Consider the following 17,251-nt stretch of genomic DNA (forward strand, 5'->3'; position numbering starts at 1 on the left):
AAAATATCAGGATCCATTGGATACCGTTACCTTGAAAATAATGAGTGTTCATATATGTAAAGAACTTAACCTAGGGCATGGAGAGATGGTTCAATGATTAAAGGCACAGGTTAATCTTGCAGAGAACTCAAGTTCTGCTTCCAGTACCCACCTCAAGTAGCTTGCGTCTGCTTGTAACTCCACCTCCAGGGGATCCTGTCACTCATGTGCATACATACACACATAATTTAAAAGAAAATAAATCTTTACAAAATTGGTTATTCCATAGTGTTTGTGCAGGCTTTTAGGGTTCAAATGCTCAGCTCTACCCATAGAAACAATGTGACATTGGGTAAGGCCTTAAATCTCTGTACTTTCATTCTCTAAAGTGTAAAAGAGGTAGAACTCAAAAGTGTAAAAATGGTAGAACCCAATTTAGAGAGTGAATGTGAAGTTCAAATAGGCAAGGTGAGTAAAATATAGTACCTAGGATAGGCTAACACTGTGTAAGAGCTGCCGTCATCACCACCACCACAACCACCACCATCATCATCACCATCATCATATTCATTCACCACCACCACCATCATCATCATCACCATCATCATATTCATTCACCACCACCACCACCACCACCACCACCATCATCATCACCATCATCACCACCACCACCACCACCACCACCATCATCATCACCATCATCATATTCATTCACCACCACCACCATCATCATCATCACCATCATCATATTCATTCACCACCACCACCACCATCATCATCACCATCATCACCACCATCATCATCACCATCACCACCACCATCATCATCACCATCACCATCATCACCACCACCACCACCACCATCATCATGACCATCATCATCACCACCACCACCACCACCACCACCACCACCACCACCATCATCACCACCACCACCATCATCACCATCATCACCACCACCACCATCATCATCATCACCATCACCATCATTATCACCACCATCACAACTATCTACATTAAACAGGCATACTAAAAAATAATCCAAGGCTTACGCCATGTGTACATCAGGTGGCTCACAACCACTTATAACTACAGCACTAGGGGTTCTGATGACCTCCTTGGATCTCTGAGCACACCTGCACACATGTGTATACATACACACACACACACACACACACACACACACACACACACACATCACCACATCACACTTACACACAACTGAAAATAAAACCATTAAAAGTGAGCCTAGTGTCTGGTATACCATGATTATCAAGTATGTGCTAACAATTGCGGCTGCTGTTCTTAAGTCCCCTCATTCCGTTAAGTCTTTGGCTATTCCAACTTCACCTCTTGCTCGAGTCTCGGTCAGTCTCTCATGCAAACTGCAGCTATCTCCTTCAGCTTGGGGATGCTTTACTTTGCCAATCCTCAAACAAACTGCAGATAGATACTTTGGTCCAAAACTCGATGCATCTTATTTCCATCCTTGGGAAGAATCTCATTCACTTTACTGCCATCTAGCATCCAAAGACACTTAGTTCAAGAGTCCAGCTAATTAAGCTCCAGTGTGAGGGAACTCCAGAGGCTCAACCACAGGGAAACTGCAAACTTTCCTGCACTTTATGGAGAATGAGAAACACTAAAAAATAACAGTGGTCCTGAGGGTGTGACTTGGACCCTCGCAAGTCGCTCTCCACAGGCTTTTCAACTGCCACCAGGGATGTGCGCCACCCTCACCCAGGACACCAGCAGCAGGTGTTCTGGGGTCATTCCTGACACTCAACTGTTTTTACTCTCTGGCTATTCAGACCCTGATTTTTGCCTCCACAGGGTGGATGATCCTCTGGGGACCTGAAGGAGCAAAGTCCACTTTCTGATTGAACTTTAAGTAGGCTTTGGATCAGAACTGCTGCCTATAGGGTACTCCCCATCTCTGCTCTGAGGGATCTCATCGAATTCCTCCCTTCTCTACCTCTTAACACCTTCTAGCTGTGCTGCCTCTGGCCCACCGCTTAGCATCAGCACAGCTTTGGCTCTTTCCGGCCTTTTGTTCACCGACTGCTGATTGCTTTCTTTTGCTTTGAGAAACACAGCTTCTGAGGCTGTGTTGTACAACAAAAGGACTGGGAATTTGAAGTTGGGCATGGGCTTAAATCTCTCCATAGCTGATAACCACTCAATGATTCTCTCTTCGTTGGTAAAATAGGAATGATCTCATGAAGTTGGTGCTATTGTTATGAAGATGAAAGGAGATTAGGAGGGACTAAAGAGATGGCTGTTGTGGTGGCGGCAGCTGGAATAGTGGTAATGACTGTGACCACAGTGTCGATGGCAGTGTGGGTGGTGAGGATATGGTGTTCTAGTGGGGATTGTGGTGGCAAGTGGTGTCTGTAGTGGTGGTATGGCAGTGATGGCAATGATGATCACGGTGGTGGTAGTGGTGGCTGTATGGTGAGGATGGGATGTTGATGATGATGGTGGTTGTGTGCTGGTGACTGTGGTGATGTTAGGGATTAATGGTGATGGTGGTGGTGGTGGTGGTGGTGGTGGTGGTGTTAGGGATGATGGTGGTGGTGATGATGACTGTAGTCACGGTGGTCTTAATGGTTGTGGTGGTTTGAAAAGGTATGGTCCCCATAGACTCATGTGTTTCAAAGCTTGGCCTACAAGGAGTGACACTATTTGGAGATGTAGCTTTGTTGGAGGAGGTGTGGCCTTAATGGAGGAAGTGTGTCACTGTGGAGGTAGGCTTTGAGGTCTCATATACTCAAACTATGCCCAGCGTGGTACACAGTCTCCTGCTGCCTGTGGATTAAGATATAGAACTCTCAGCTCCTTGTCTCCCTGAATGCTGCCATGTCATACCATAATAATAATGAACTAAACCTCTGTACTATGAGTGAGCACTAATTAAATATTTTCATATGTAAGAGTTGTCATGGTCATGGTGTCTCTTCACAGCAATAGAAACCCTAAGACAGTGATCATGGTGGCCATGGGGATAACATAATAATGGTATAGCAATGATGGTAATGAGTGTTTGATAATGGATGTTGATGGTGGTACTTGTGCTGGTGACTGTGATGGTATTAATGGTGATGATGTTTGGGATGGTTGTGGTGGGTTGGTAGTGGCACTAGTAGTGGTAGATATAATGTATAACTATAAAAGTTTAGTCAAGCCAGATGGTGGTGGCACACACTTTTATTCCCAGCACTCGAGGGGCAGAGACAGGCAGAGCTCTGTGAGTTCAAGGCCAGCATGGTTTACAGAGTGAGTTCCAAGACATCCAGAGCTGCTATACAGAGAAACACTGTCTTGAACCACCCTCCTTCTCCAAAAGAAGTTCAGTCAAGAAAGCAGAAAGCAGCTGGGCGGCGGTGGTGCACACCTGCAATCCCAGCACTTGGGAGACAGAGCCAGGCCGATCTCTGTGAGTTCGAGGCCAGCCTGGTCTACAGAGCAAGATCCAGGACAGGCACCAAAACTACATGGAGAAACCGTGTCTCGAAAAACAAAAACAAAACAAAAAAAAAACAAAACAAAAAACCCCAAAACAAACAAACAAACAAAAAAGCAGAAAGCTGGAGGAATAATGTGTTTTTTTTTTTTTTTTTAAAAAAAAACAAACCACAATCACATGAAAAGCAAAGATCTTTCTGCTTTTGCTCGTAGTTGCTGAGACCATGGGAGTGCTGCCTGTCTCAGCATTTGATCAGGAAAGCAAAGCTCTTCTCTACAGCGTGGACTGCAGGATTTACTGCAACCATTAGATCTACCCCGTTTGAAAGCTCTTCTCTGCAGCATGGACTGCAGGATTTACTGCAACAATTAGATCTACCCCGTTTGAAAGCTCTTCTCTGCAGCGTGGACTGCAGGATTTACTGCAACAATTAGATCTACCCCGTTTGAAAGCCAAGTGGGAAAGTTCGGGGGAGCCTGGTACCTTTGTGTCTGTTGTGTGATCAAATAGTCAGGCCAGCTCCTCTCAACACCTCTGTCTTCCAACCACCGGAGGGGAACATTTTGTATCCATTCTTGATTTTGGAGACACGGCCGTAGAAAGGCTGAAAACATCTGGCCCTCTTGAGGCTCCTGATGTTTAGCCTCTTCTTTATTATTCTTATGTGTGCATACAAATGAGTATATGGTGTCTGCGGGTAACTGTGGGCACACACGAGCCATGATATGCGTGTGGCGGTCAGAGGATAAATTCAGGTGTCCGTTTTGTCTCCTTCCGCTGTGGGTCCTGAGATGGGGTTCGGGGTGTCAGGTGCATGCAGCAGGTGCTTCCATCCGCCAAGGCGTCTTGCTGGCCCTAAGTGGCGAATATTCTTGGTGTCAACCTCATTCTGTTTCTGACATGTGTTCCAGCGTAAATCCTCTACAGACAATCATTTTCTCTCTGGGATTCTTTCAACTTCATGATGGTACCAAAAGAATCCAGTGGGAATTGTACGTTTGCTGTTTTATTTCGATCCTTTTCTGGCTAGTGATGGATGCTATGATGTCCTTTCCTGGGGGTGGGCCGTGGCAATGAGTTTCTTTTGTTGGTGTAGATATATTAAAGGCATTTGGGCTTGTATTTCAATACACAATGACTTGTTGAGAGTAGTTCCATTGTATTGGACATGTGTATTTGGACCTACTGGTTTTCGTTGGTGGCCAGTTTCCTTAGAGCAGTGGTTCTCAACTTTCCTAATGCTGCAGCCCTTTAATACAGTTCCTCATGTTGTGGTGACCCCCAATCATAAACTTATTTCATTGCTACCTCATAACTGTAGTTTTGCTTCTGTTATGAACCGTAATGTAAATATCTGATATGCAACTTCCAAAGGGATCCCAACCCACAGGTTAAGAACCACTGCTTTAGACCATGGTGCTCCTTTCAGAGCCTCTACTGCTTATGAGTTACAGATGCTCCAGTTTCCAGAGTCTCTGTTCATCAGCAAATAGGGCTTCCGATATAGCTCATGACTGAGCACTGGTCTAGCATATGCAAAGCCCCAGTACCACGAAAACAAACAACAACCGTAAAAAACAATGGCAATCTGATTCCATTTTTATCTTTCATTTGCATATTTTGTTTATCAGAATTTAATTTAGAAGGCAGCTCAAGTATCTTCTCTCCTATTTCTGTCTGTCACTGCCTTAGCCACCCATCTAGCCTGGATGGGTGACAGGGATGGGAGTTAGCTGACTCTGAGGGTTGTGCTGCACAATGAGTAACTTGATCTTTGGTAAGCAGAATCCCATTCTTTAGTTCCCCCTTTTCTTCATCGGCTGTGCTACCTGGCGGTAAGCATTCTCTGCCGCTGCAAATGCTTTTCACAGATTGTAAACTATGTAGCTGCAACAACCCTGGTGACCCTGTCTAGAGGTGGGACATGACCAGTTGTCAGATGTGAAAACTTATAGACAGGGTCTGCTTACTTATGTCTTCATCCTCAATATTCTAAAATTGTGGACAAGTTATGATAATTATTTGCCCTTCAGTTTTCTTATTTGTAACATGACATGACAAATCTTGCCAAGTTCTTCAATAGCCTTGAGGGTCACTAGACAACTCATTGAGAATTTGGGTGGAGAAGAACATGGCATACGAGTGTTCCTCACTTCTCAATTTACAACGAAGAGCAACGTATCTATTTCATACATTGATTTCTGTGATAGTTTGGATTATTAGTTAGGAAATGATTACTTCCTTTCCTTTTTTTAATGCAGACCATACTTCCTTCTTCTCCAAACTTTAAGCTTTGCCATATGACTTACTCTGGCCTGTGGAATGTTAGAGAATGTGATGAATTGTAGTTGGTTATTTTACTATTCTCACTCTTTTCTTTGGTGGGAGGGGGTATCACCCAGCTCCCAAATAAATACACAGAGGTTTATTCTTTCTTATAAATGCCCGGGCTTAGCTTGGCTTGTTTCTAGCCAGCTTTTCTTAACTGGAATTATCCCATCTACCTTTTACCTCTGAACTTTTGTCTTTCTCTATTCTATATACCTTTCTTGACTTCTTACTTCGTGGCTATCTGTGTAGCTGGGTGGCTGGCCCCTTTCGTCCTTCTCTCCTTCTCCTCTATTGTTCCTTGATCTCTCTTCCCAGATTTCTACCCCCTACTTATTTTCTCTGTCTGCCAACCCTGCCTATCCTTTCTCCTGCCTTGCTATTGGACATTCAGCTTTTCATTAGACCAATCAAGTATTTTAGACAGGCATAGTAACGCAGCTAAACAAGGTTAAACAAATGCAACATAAAAGAATGCAGCACATCTTTGCATCATTAAACAAACATTCCACAGCATAAAGAAATGTAACACATCTTAAAATAATATTCTACAACAATGAATGTGGACAGGTTTTTAATGGCACTATATGCTTTGGCTTGCTTTCATTTCCCATGAGAATGTATTCCAGGTATCCATTGAGTACAGAGGAGTTATGGGTGTGGAATGGCCCCAAATGCCACTGGTTGCAGAAAGCACAGCTTCTGCCATAGAGCTCAGGTAGGAGAGCTCACAGACAACGTTCAGTTACGTTAGCATGACAACAAATGTTGCTCTAGACTGTTCTATTCAGGATGGTTTGTTACACGGCATTGTTGTAGCAGCTGATGTGCGATACAGCTTACAGCTAAGACTTATTCACAGTTAGATTCTTTGTATTTAATAAAGTTTGAAAAATCTCTGAGTTTTCTGGCTTTCCTACCCTCTCATCCAGTGAGATTATCCACTTGTTTTTTGTCTGTGTGTGCTTAGGTGAAAGAGCTTGAGAAATGATAAGATCCTATAGAGAAAAAGAAAAATAAGGAAAACTGTAGGCCAACCTTTCTGAGGGAAGGAGAACTGCATGGATGAGAGATGAAAGAAGCCACAGCCATAGCTAAAGTATGATTTTTTTCTTCTTCTTTGAGTCTCTAAGTACATATTTCTCCATAAACACCATTTTGTTCTGTTGAGTTATTTTTGTCCACTTTTGTATTCCAGGTTTTGTACAATCTCTGAAATTCCAGGAAGAAGGTGAAAGAATAACATTGCACATCGCTCCAGCTTGTGCTGTGTTTATCTCATGATGGACCATTCACTTGGGCTTAACCTCAAAATGACCTTTCTGATTCCAGACAAGGCAACAAGGCCTTGCTTTCAAGCTGGCTGGCCAGGCATGCTTTTCTGGTCACATTATTTGTGGTCACAAATGTGGTGCTTGGGGGTCAGTTTTAGTAATTCCTGGATTATTTTACCACTTCACTGCCTGCACTGTGTACTTCGGGTCTTTGATGATTGCTATCCTGCACCAAGTGTTGAATGTATGTGTTGTTCACCAACACCACACACGTTGAAGGGAGAGAAGAGGTGAGGGATGTTTTAGAGGTCATTTTCAGACCCCTTTTGCTCCAGCTGTTTGCAGCATGGTTTCATGTTCTTCTTAAAGTTTTTAGAACGTCTTAACTTATCACACCATCATCTAAATCAGTGGTTCTCAATCTGTGGGTCATGACCCCTGGGGGGGTCAAACAACCCTTTCGTAGATATTCTGCATATCAGTTATTCACGTTATAATTCCTAACAGTAGCAAAATTACAGTTACGAAGTAGCAACACAAATAATTTTATGGTTAGGGGTCACTACAACATAAGGAACAGTATGAAAGGGTTGTCACATTAGGGAGGTTGAGAACCACTGCTCTAAATATAAGAATAAGGGATCTTTGGCTATTCTTGTTCCAGTTCCAATGTCTGGCCTGAAGAGAGGCCATATCATATAGAGAGATCTGAGCAACAGTTCAAAACAGATCATGGAAGGGTGGTTCTGTTTCTCAGAGTCCTTCCAGGGTTTCTGAGGTCATCACAAGGCAGGCTGGACTTGTTTGTGGCTGGACTAGAGTTGGGGCTATCGCTGTCATCAGCCTGTGATCAGGCTGTATCTTCAGACTGATTGCATCTGCATTTGGGTATCAAGTGATATGCCTTCTTGTTTGTATTGGATTCAGCTCTCTTGAGAACAATAGGAACTGCTTAATATTTTAGAGACAGAGCTCAGCAGTGCCCGTGCCTTGGGAATTCTACTGCCTCTATCCAGGGCATCCAAGTCTGTGTCCCCAGGACCGTCTGGGCAGAATTGCCCCAAGGATGCGAGTTATTTCAGTTGGCTAATGGGTGTCTAGAAACATGAGCTCATTCCTTGTGCTTGTTGAAAGTCGGAGGACTTTATAACAGAAACTTTTCTTTAGTAGCCTCTAAAGTGACTCCAAGATTATATACCTACCTAGCTAAACAAAGGGGAAGATGAAATTAAAAATGTAAGATCATCTAGATTAAAGAGAGAGAATAGAGCAAATGACAAATAGTATAAAGGCATATTTAAATCCAAATAAGTCAATTATTACTTTAAGTGATAATTGATTTATATTGTAATTGAAAGGTAATGCTTATTGGACTTGATTAAAAACCCTCAATATATACATCTTACAAATAAGTAAGAATACACAAACCTTTAAATTTTGTGTATAAAGAACATAGTCCTTTCCTAAAGCAATGTGGCTGTATATGCTGAGAGCCAGCTGTTCATCCTTCACTTTGATCTTATGTCACTGAAAGGGCTTAAGTCCTCAGAATCTGGACTGAGATAGGCCTTGTTAAAATCCCACTTCTTCCCTGAACAAACTGTGACTTTGGGCAAATGAATCAGTTCTGTTTCTTCATCTGTACAAAGGAGATAATTAGCACCTTTCTTGTAGGGATGTTGTGAGAAGCCAATGATGTAATGATGTGAAGTGCTGAGCACAGAGTCTGGCGTGCAGCATCCATCCACTATATGTTAGCAGTTTGCCCTAGTTAGCTTTGACTGTCACCTTGATCCAGACAAGAGCCATCTGAGAGAAGCTTCAGTTGAGAAATTACCCAGATCAGATTGGCCTGTGAGCAAGCCTGTGGGGGACTGTCTTAATTGTTAATTGATGCAGGGAAGCTCAGTCCACTGTGGGCAATACCATCCCTAGGTAGGTGGTTCAGGGTTGTATTACAAAGCTGGCTAAGGGTCAGCCTGAGCAAGCCCCAGGTCAGTTTTCTTGCATGGTTTCTGTCTAAGTTCCTACTCTGACCTCCCTCAATAATGGACTGTGACCTGGAAGTGTAAGCCAAAAAACACTTTTCCCTAAGTTGTTTTTGGTCAGAGTGTTTAATCACAGCAACAGAAAAGAAACCTCCGAATACATTTGTAACTACAGCTAACACTGCTACTATTTTAACACTTGATCTTGCCCAAAAGGCCTGGAGGTGCTGTTGTCACTATTTTTTTTTTTTAATTAATCTCTATCAAGGAAACAACTAAGTCAGAGAAAAATATTATATACATAAAGATGTCTATTGCATTCTGTCAGCATTAAGAAGTTACGGTCTGGGCACATGTAGGCCAACTTGACTGCTCTGTGTGCAGAATTGACATCAAGAAATCACTGTCTGAATGTCTCACTAATTCATACGCCCATTCAACAAAAATGCATTGAATGCCTACCATCTGCCAGGAGTTAATTAACATTGTTTGGAATCCATCAGTGTTATGGCTTGAATGTGAAATGACTCCCTGTAGACTCCCATGTTTGGACATTTGGGCTCAAGCTGGTGGCACCGATTTGGAAGGCTGTGCAAGGTAGAGCCTTGCTGGGGGAAGTCAGTTCCTAAGTGCCGATCTTGAGATTCGGTGTCCACTTTCCGTCTTCTCTCTGCTTTGTAACTGCAGATACAGTGTGACCAGCTGCCTCAGGTTCCTGCCACTGTCACTTCTGGGTCACAGCCGCTTGAACCATAAGCCAAAATAAATCATTTCAGTTGCTTCCTGGCAGATATTTGGTTACAGTGAGACTAGTAACTCATAAGTTAGTTACCGGTAAGCCGGGTAGACCACGTTCCCCCACTTTCAGGATGGGAGGTGTGGCGCTAAAGGGAGGCATTGATTCAGTAGAGTGTCGTACAGCATTTTGAACAATAGCAGTGGAGACATGAACTAGAATCATGCAAAATGAAAGAGCAGCAGAAGAAAATATAAATGGCTCAACCATATGTGTGGGCAGACAGATTGGAACGGGGGATTCGAAAATGGAAGTGCCTGTGAGTGATGGGATCGTGTTTTGGTTTTTCAATCATTTGTGAAAGGTTTCACAATGTTATATATTCATATATATATATATATATATATATGAATTCATATGTATTTGTAAGTAATTGAGAAAAGTGAATTGGCACTAAGACCAGATTCTTATGGTTTAGGAATCAACATGAGGCTTTAGGCAGAAGAGGAAATCGATTATATGACAGGGATATTCCAAAACAGAAATGATTCTTGCAGCTCTTCGGTGCCCAGGGAGCTGCAGAATTCATGCCAGGGAAAGGCAGTCCTTGGCCAAGGAAGCCTTAATAAGCAGACGAGTTAACAAGGCTCCCATGGCCCGAGAAAGGAGAGGTTCAGAGTTAACCATGTCTGTAGCAGCAGTGGGAGTTTTCCACTTCCCCTCGGCAGGGTGGGGAGATGAGGGAGAAATCACCATTTGGATGTGGGAGAAAATGAGGAGAGAGAGATGTGGCTGGAGAAGGTGCAATCACAATGTATTTTGTTTTTTAAATTAATTTTAACTTTTTCTTACATGTATTGATGATTCAATATTACTGGTGATGCTCAATGTGGTATTTCTACCATTGCATATAGAACAGAGGAGCCAATGCAACCTTGCTGTTCACCTCCCCTTCTCTTCTTCTTCTTCTTCTTCTTCTTCTTCTTCTTCTTCTTCTTCTTCTTCTTCTTCTTCTTCTCTCTCTCTCTCTGTTTTTTTTTTTTTTTTTGAGGCAGGGTTTCTCTGTATAGTTTTGGTGACTGTCCTGGATCTTGCTTTGTAGACCAAGCTGTCCTCGAATTCACAGAGATCTGCCTGGCTTTGCCTACTGAGTTCTGGGATTAAAGGCGTGTGCCACCACCACCCAGCACACCTCTGCTTTTCTAACCTGCATTAATCACCATTCTGCACTCTGGTATTCTCTCTCTCTCTCTCTCTCTCTCTCTCTCTCTCTCTCTCTCTCTCTCTCTCTCTGTCTCTCTGTCTCTCTCTCTGTTTCTCTCTCTCTGTCTCTCTCTGTCTCTCTGTCTCTCTCTCTGTCTCTCTCTGTCTCTGTCTCTGTCTCTCTCTGTCTCTCTCTCTCTCTCTCTCTCTCTCTCTCCCTCTCTCTCTCTCTCTGCTTACACATGTGCCATGGACAGCATTGTGTGTCAGTTTCCACCTTCTACTTTGTTGGAGACAGGTTTTCTTGTTTTTTTTCAGTTGCATCTCCAAGCTTCTAGAGAATCTCTCGTGTCTGCTTCCCATCACTCCACAGGAGAACTGAACTTACAGATGTGCACTACTGAACCCAGACATGAGTTTTGGGGACTCAAACTCAGGTCCTCCTGTTTGCAGAACAAATGGTCTTACCCACTGAGCAATCCTCTCTGCCCTAGGAGGGTTGTCTTTAGTTCCCTGTGTGAGTGACAGCAACTTTAAAACACTGATAAGTGATTTTTAATTTTAAGATGTTTTCTGTTCTGTGTTCTGCCTAAACTTTAGTAAAACTACGACAGGGGTTCTTTGTCATTTGGGGAATGCGGTGGGGAAGGGACAGTGTCCGTGGGTCAAGGTTGCAAACAGATGTATGGAGCAGCCAGACATGCAGGCATTAAGATGATAGGCAGACCCAGGGTGCCTGAAAAACAAAATTTAAGTGTGATGTGGCCAAGAGACTGCAAGTCGCTCAGCCTTAGAAGTTTCAAAGGGGATTCTATACTTCCATGGGATGGGTTGTTTAGTTTAGATATTCAAAGATGGTGTAGTGGTTTGAAAGAAAATGGCCCATAGGGAGTAACACTATTAGGAGGTGTGGCCTTGCTGGAGTAGGTGTGGCTTTGTTGGAAGAAGTGTGTCACCGTGGGGGTGGGCTTTGAGGTCTCATATGCTCAAGCCATGCCCAGTGTCACAGACTCCTTCTGCTGCCTGTGGATCAAGATGTAGAACTCTTAGCTCCTTTTCCCAGCACCCTGTCTGCCTGCATGATGCCGTGTCCCACCATGATGATCATGGACTGAACCTCTGAACTGTAGGCCGCCCATTAAATGTTTTCCTTTATAAGCGTTGCCATGGTCACAGTGGCTCTTTGCTGCAATAGAAACCCTAACTAAGACAAATGGTGTCCTAGGGCAGTCACATTGCCTAGGAAGGCCTGAGAGGTCGTAGCCAGGGCTTACCTTTCCCACGTCACCTTCCTTGGGATCTTTTCGTTGCTTCATGGGGCTCACAGACCGTGATCTTTCAGGAACAGACACGAGTCTTCCTAGAGCTCTGCCCTTTTGGTAACGTAGAAAGAGGGCTTGCCTTGCATGGAAGGTCATTGGAACAGACCTACTGACCGATCCTGCAGGAAGAAGGGCAGGTGTAGATGGCAGTGCTGTGTCCAGAACAGGGAACACGGAGCAAGCGTGCAGGTGATTTTTAAAGCACTGAGAGGGGCCTGAGTGCGGAGAGTTGTCAGTAACATCCCCCTTCTTGGCACAGATGGGGCTGTCTCCAGATTCCTTCTCCTTAGAGACTGTGTCAGTGACTCTTCTCTTAAAAGTTTCTAGAACAGAAGCCCTGTATGGCCGAGGTGTCCCCAGGTGTGTGTTGGGAGCGACCCTGCCCACAGGTGTAGGCAATTTGGAGAGAGTTACCTGTAGAGAATTAAGAACCAGTGATGCAGTGAACTCAACTGCTTTTTGTTTTCATTATGTACCAACAATTCTTACCCTCAGCGACAAACTCCCCCATCTGTGGACAGGCAGTTTGAGCTGTCCTTACCACTTAGTCTGGCTCAGGTGTGTGATGGAGGACAACGGGAGCCGGGGATCTTCCCAAAGGCAGTAGACACAGGAAGAACCCCCAAATTCCTCAACTGGCAAATAAGGAACATTCAGGACTCAACTTGAAAGGCTTGAGGCTGGCCGAGGGTGGGACAAGGAAATCCTGAGAAGTCAGCAGGTGAACAATGGTTAAGCCAACTTTAGTGCCAAGCACGGTTGCAGCTCAGTAAGCAGGCAGCTCACATTCTGAGTTAGCTCTTGGGATTAGCATCTTTTCAGAGAAAAGCCAGGAGCTAATCTTGGAGGAGGTGGGGAGACGCTGAATTTCTTTTATGGAAGATCCCAACAAGACCTGGAGAGGAAGTTCGAAGACAATCTGGGAAAGGTGCCCTGGGCCATCTCAGACCCTGGGGAATGGTGTAGGCTATTGGATGGGAGGAAGTCCAGATCTGACATCAATCCAGGGATGCCATTCTGAGAGTGTGGTCCCCAGAGTGTGGTCTCCAGCTCAGAAGCATCATGTGGGAATGTGCTAGAAATATATATGTCCAGTTCCCATCCCACACTTAGTGGATGAGAAATGGGGCTGGAGCCAGAAATGTGTGTTTACTGAGCAGTCCCAGTGCCTCTGATTCCCACTCGGAGGACCCTGGTTCATTGGCTCCCTTAGATAAAGGGCAGCAAACAGTCTGTGCCAGGCACCTGGGGTATCTGAATCTGCAGAGGAATGACCAGACAGGGCAGTGCAGAGGATGCAAGCTCTTTCTTCCATTGTCTGGAGAAATTTGTGCATAGTATGAGTTAAGCTCTCAGTCTGAAGACTACTGTGGAGGATTCCAAGGAAAGACCATCCAGTCCTTCTCTTTTCTCATCTCATTCTTCCTAGGTTCCAAAAATTTAATACGATGGTATAACCCAGACCTCAGTGTTTGGGCAAGTTCCTCTAGGTATCTGACCACCATCCCTTCTTTATACTCAAACCTTGAGATGATGCAACCTTAAAAACGACAACTTCTGCCGCAAAAACGTGGATCCTAAAGTTCACACAAAGAAGGGGATATGAAAAGGAAAGGGCTGCCTGGAATAATTCTTCTTCTTCTTCTTCTTCTTCTTCTTCTTCTTCTTCTTCTTCTTCTTCTTCTTCTTCTTCTTCTTCTTCTTCTTCTTCTTCTTTTTCTTTTTCTTCTTAGTTTTTTGAGACAGGGTTCCTCTGTGTAGTTTGGGTGCCTGTCCTGGATCTCACTCTGTAGACCAGGCTGGCCTTGAACTCACAGAGATTTACCTGCCTGCCTCTGCCTCCCGAGTGCTGGGATTAAAGGCGTGAGCCACCACTGCTCTGCAGGCTGCCTGGAATTTGTGTGCCCTTGGCAGGCTAGGTGGCTGTGATTTTAGTGGTTACTCCTGGTGGCTTGGAGAAGGCCTGTGCCATCACACTTTGGATCGTGTGCAATGGAGCAGGAAGTACATGATTTTTAGGAGCCAGACTTGGTTCAACTTGGCTTTCTCATTTATAAGCTCTGTGAACCTGGGGCCGAGTCTTTATTGACTTGAGGCTTTACTAACTGACTCATCAAAAATATTGTTAACTCACCCTTGGGGATGAGGGTAAGCTGTGGTGGCTCATCATGACCAGAAGGCTGGGGTAGTACCCAGGGGAACACTAGAGAGGTGGCAGGACCCAGACGCTGAGAGGCATGGCAGTTTTCCCTGTGACAACCCTTTGCCAGAGTTATTTTGTTATTTAGCCAGTTTGGCAGTTTTACCCTGATGGTTGAGCCACCCCATGCTTCCCGGAGAGGGCGGTTCCTTCACCTGCGGATGTGGACGCCTGAGATGCTGGGTGGTTTGGCACAGTTTCATTTCTAGGGTGACTACACAGACGTCCCCTAGCAGCATCCTTTACAAACTGGTCACCATAAACGGTATTGCTGCTACTGAAGGCCGATGGACTCTACTGGGAAAATGATGGCTGAGCCCTGTGCCACCTGCAGGGATAGGGTGGGGAGTCACGGCCAGGAGGGTTGAATTAAACGGTAAAGCACCAGACAGGCATGTGTGAGCAATTGAGGTCATGGGGTTCAAAGGCAGTTGGGAGAGGCTCTCCCTCGGCCAAATTGGTACTGATTCTTGAGCAGTCAGCTCAAGTCAGCTATTGGCTAATGAGGAAGGGTGGTCCTGTCCTCCACTCACTCCTAGTCCAAGGTGGCTCCCGGCCAGAGTTGTAAAGCCATCAGTGCTTCTGTGTGTAAGAGGGACCCTGAGGAGAGCTTCCAGCCTTCAGGGGTGTTGCAAGGTGTCAGACCCAAGGGAACTCCAGAGATCCACCCTTAGTTACCAAGCCCTGGGATCATGTTATCTTTCATGGTGAAAGAAGTTTGCAGATGGGTTTGACGTGAGGAGCTTGCGTGGAGAGACCCAATGGAACCAGCGGTGTCTAAAGGTGGAAAGGGACACAGAGGAGCATCATGGGGCCACAAGACCATGGAAAAATGACGATGACAGGTAGAGATGCAACTCACTCTGGCTGACTTTGCAGATGGAGAAAGGGGGCCAAGAGTCATGGAGGGTGGAGAGCCTCAAAGCAGAACCAAGGCAAGGCAAAGGATTCTCTGCCAGAGCCTCCAGCAAGTGGTACCAGGCGTATGACAAGGGTAGCCTGTGAGAACTGTGTCAGACTCCTAAACATAGCTGTAAGATAATAAACTCCCGTTGTTTTGGACCACTAAATTGGAGCAATTTGCTAAGTCAGCCACAATGACACTAAGAGATGAGGCTCTGGACGAGTGTTCAGGTTAATTCTGTATGTTGGCCTTCCAACTCCAAGAAGGGTCCCACCGTTTTTGACCTGAAAGTCTCGGGTGGGGATGCGAGCTGGTTTTCTTTGAGTGGCCAGCAGCACCAAAGCTGGAAAATCCCAAAGATCTGAGGTCAGGGCTGGAAGTTCAGGCTAAGGGGGTGAGGTATGCTCACACTTTTAGGGATGCTCTCAGGGTGCCGTGGGCATCAACATGGTGGGTGGTGTGTTGAGCTATGGCTTTGGCCCAGCTGCTAGGTCTGGGCCCGTAACACTCAGCAGGAGAGGCTTAGCCTCTTGTTTGGACTTGTCCTAAACATTTCATCTTTCTTAGATCTTGAACATCCCTTACTGTCATAGACAGAACCCAGGATTTAGACTTGGTTCTGTCCCAGGCAAATTACTTACGGATTGTGTAACCTTGGGCAAATTGCTTAACTTCTCCAAAATGATGTTTCCCCATTTATAAACATGCACTTTGCTGTGTTGTTACAAGCAGGGCTGTTAGGAAGTGTAAACAGCGCTGAAGAAGGCACCTGCGGAGAGACTGCTCCTGACAAACAGCTGGAGGATCCTCTCCAGCTTGTGAAAGGCCACGGCACCAAGTGCAAGCATCTTCATGCTGGCCCAGGAGAAAGTCATAACCAGCCAGAAGTCTGTGGCTTCTGGGAATGTAATTAAGCAGGTGATGCGCTCTGCAGCCCCTCTGAAATAAGATATGCAGCTGCTGTCTGCATCCAGGTTTTAGGGAGGGGCAGGTGACAGGAAGTTGTATCGCCCAAGGCATTGCTGGGTCTGTATTCTTTGTGGGGTCATGATGTTCCTCTCAGGGTAGTAGATTAGAAGGGGTTGGTGGGTCTTGGGGATGGCTATTCTTTCTGGTCTATGGTCTTGCTGGAGAACCAACACCTTCAGGCCTCCTACTAGTCCCTGGGAAGGTCATTTCCCAGGTCCCTCCAGGCCTGGTGTGCTTTTCCCACCTCGGATCTTGCCTTCTGCAGCTAATGTTCATCTGCACTTGAAGCAAACAGGAGGCCTTAGGTCTATCCTTGGCTTCAGAGTGCCCTTTTGTGTCTACCAGCCTGCAATGAACTCACTGTGGCAGGAGCCCTCTGTCCCCACGTTTCCCAAGTGCTTTCTGGGAAGGCAGATCTCAAAGATCCCTGGCTTCTGCCTTTGTCTCTTCCCTCCTGAAGCCTGTGGTCTTGGGCCATCCAGAGCCCATCAGGCTGGACCTTGGCTCAGCAGACCCCTGTACCTGCTCCTGAGTAAGCGAGGGTGTGCTTGGCGCTTAGTATCCCAAATGGCTAAATTCCAATCCATTCTGACTTCCTAAATGTGAAGAGAGTGAAAATAAGAGAATGTGTAAGTCCTTGGTTTCCTTTGGATTCTTGATTCCACTGAGAACTGAATGTCCCTATTCTGACCCCTGTAGGCCTTACCAACTACAGCTAACTGCTTTTCCAACTTTCCCTGAAGTCAGCCCTTACTCACCAGGCCATTTTTCCCCCCTCACTGGGCCATGCTTTTAAATATAGAAATGAAATCTGAAACATTATCTGCCAGGTACATAGTATGCTTCTCTAGTGAGTAAAGAGCAGCAGACCAGGGCCCTGCAG

Source organism: Peromyscus eremicus, chromosome 11, assembly GCF_949786415.1.
Source record: "Peromyscus eremicus chromosome 11, PerEre_H2_v1, whole genome shotgun sequence".
Lineage (NCBI taxonomy): Eukaryota > Metazoa > Chordata > Mammalia > Rodentia > Cricetidae > Peromyscus > Peromyscus eremicus.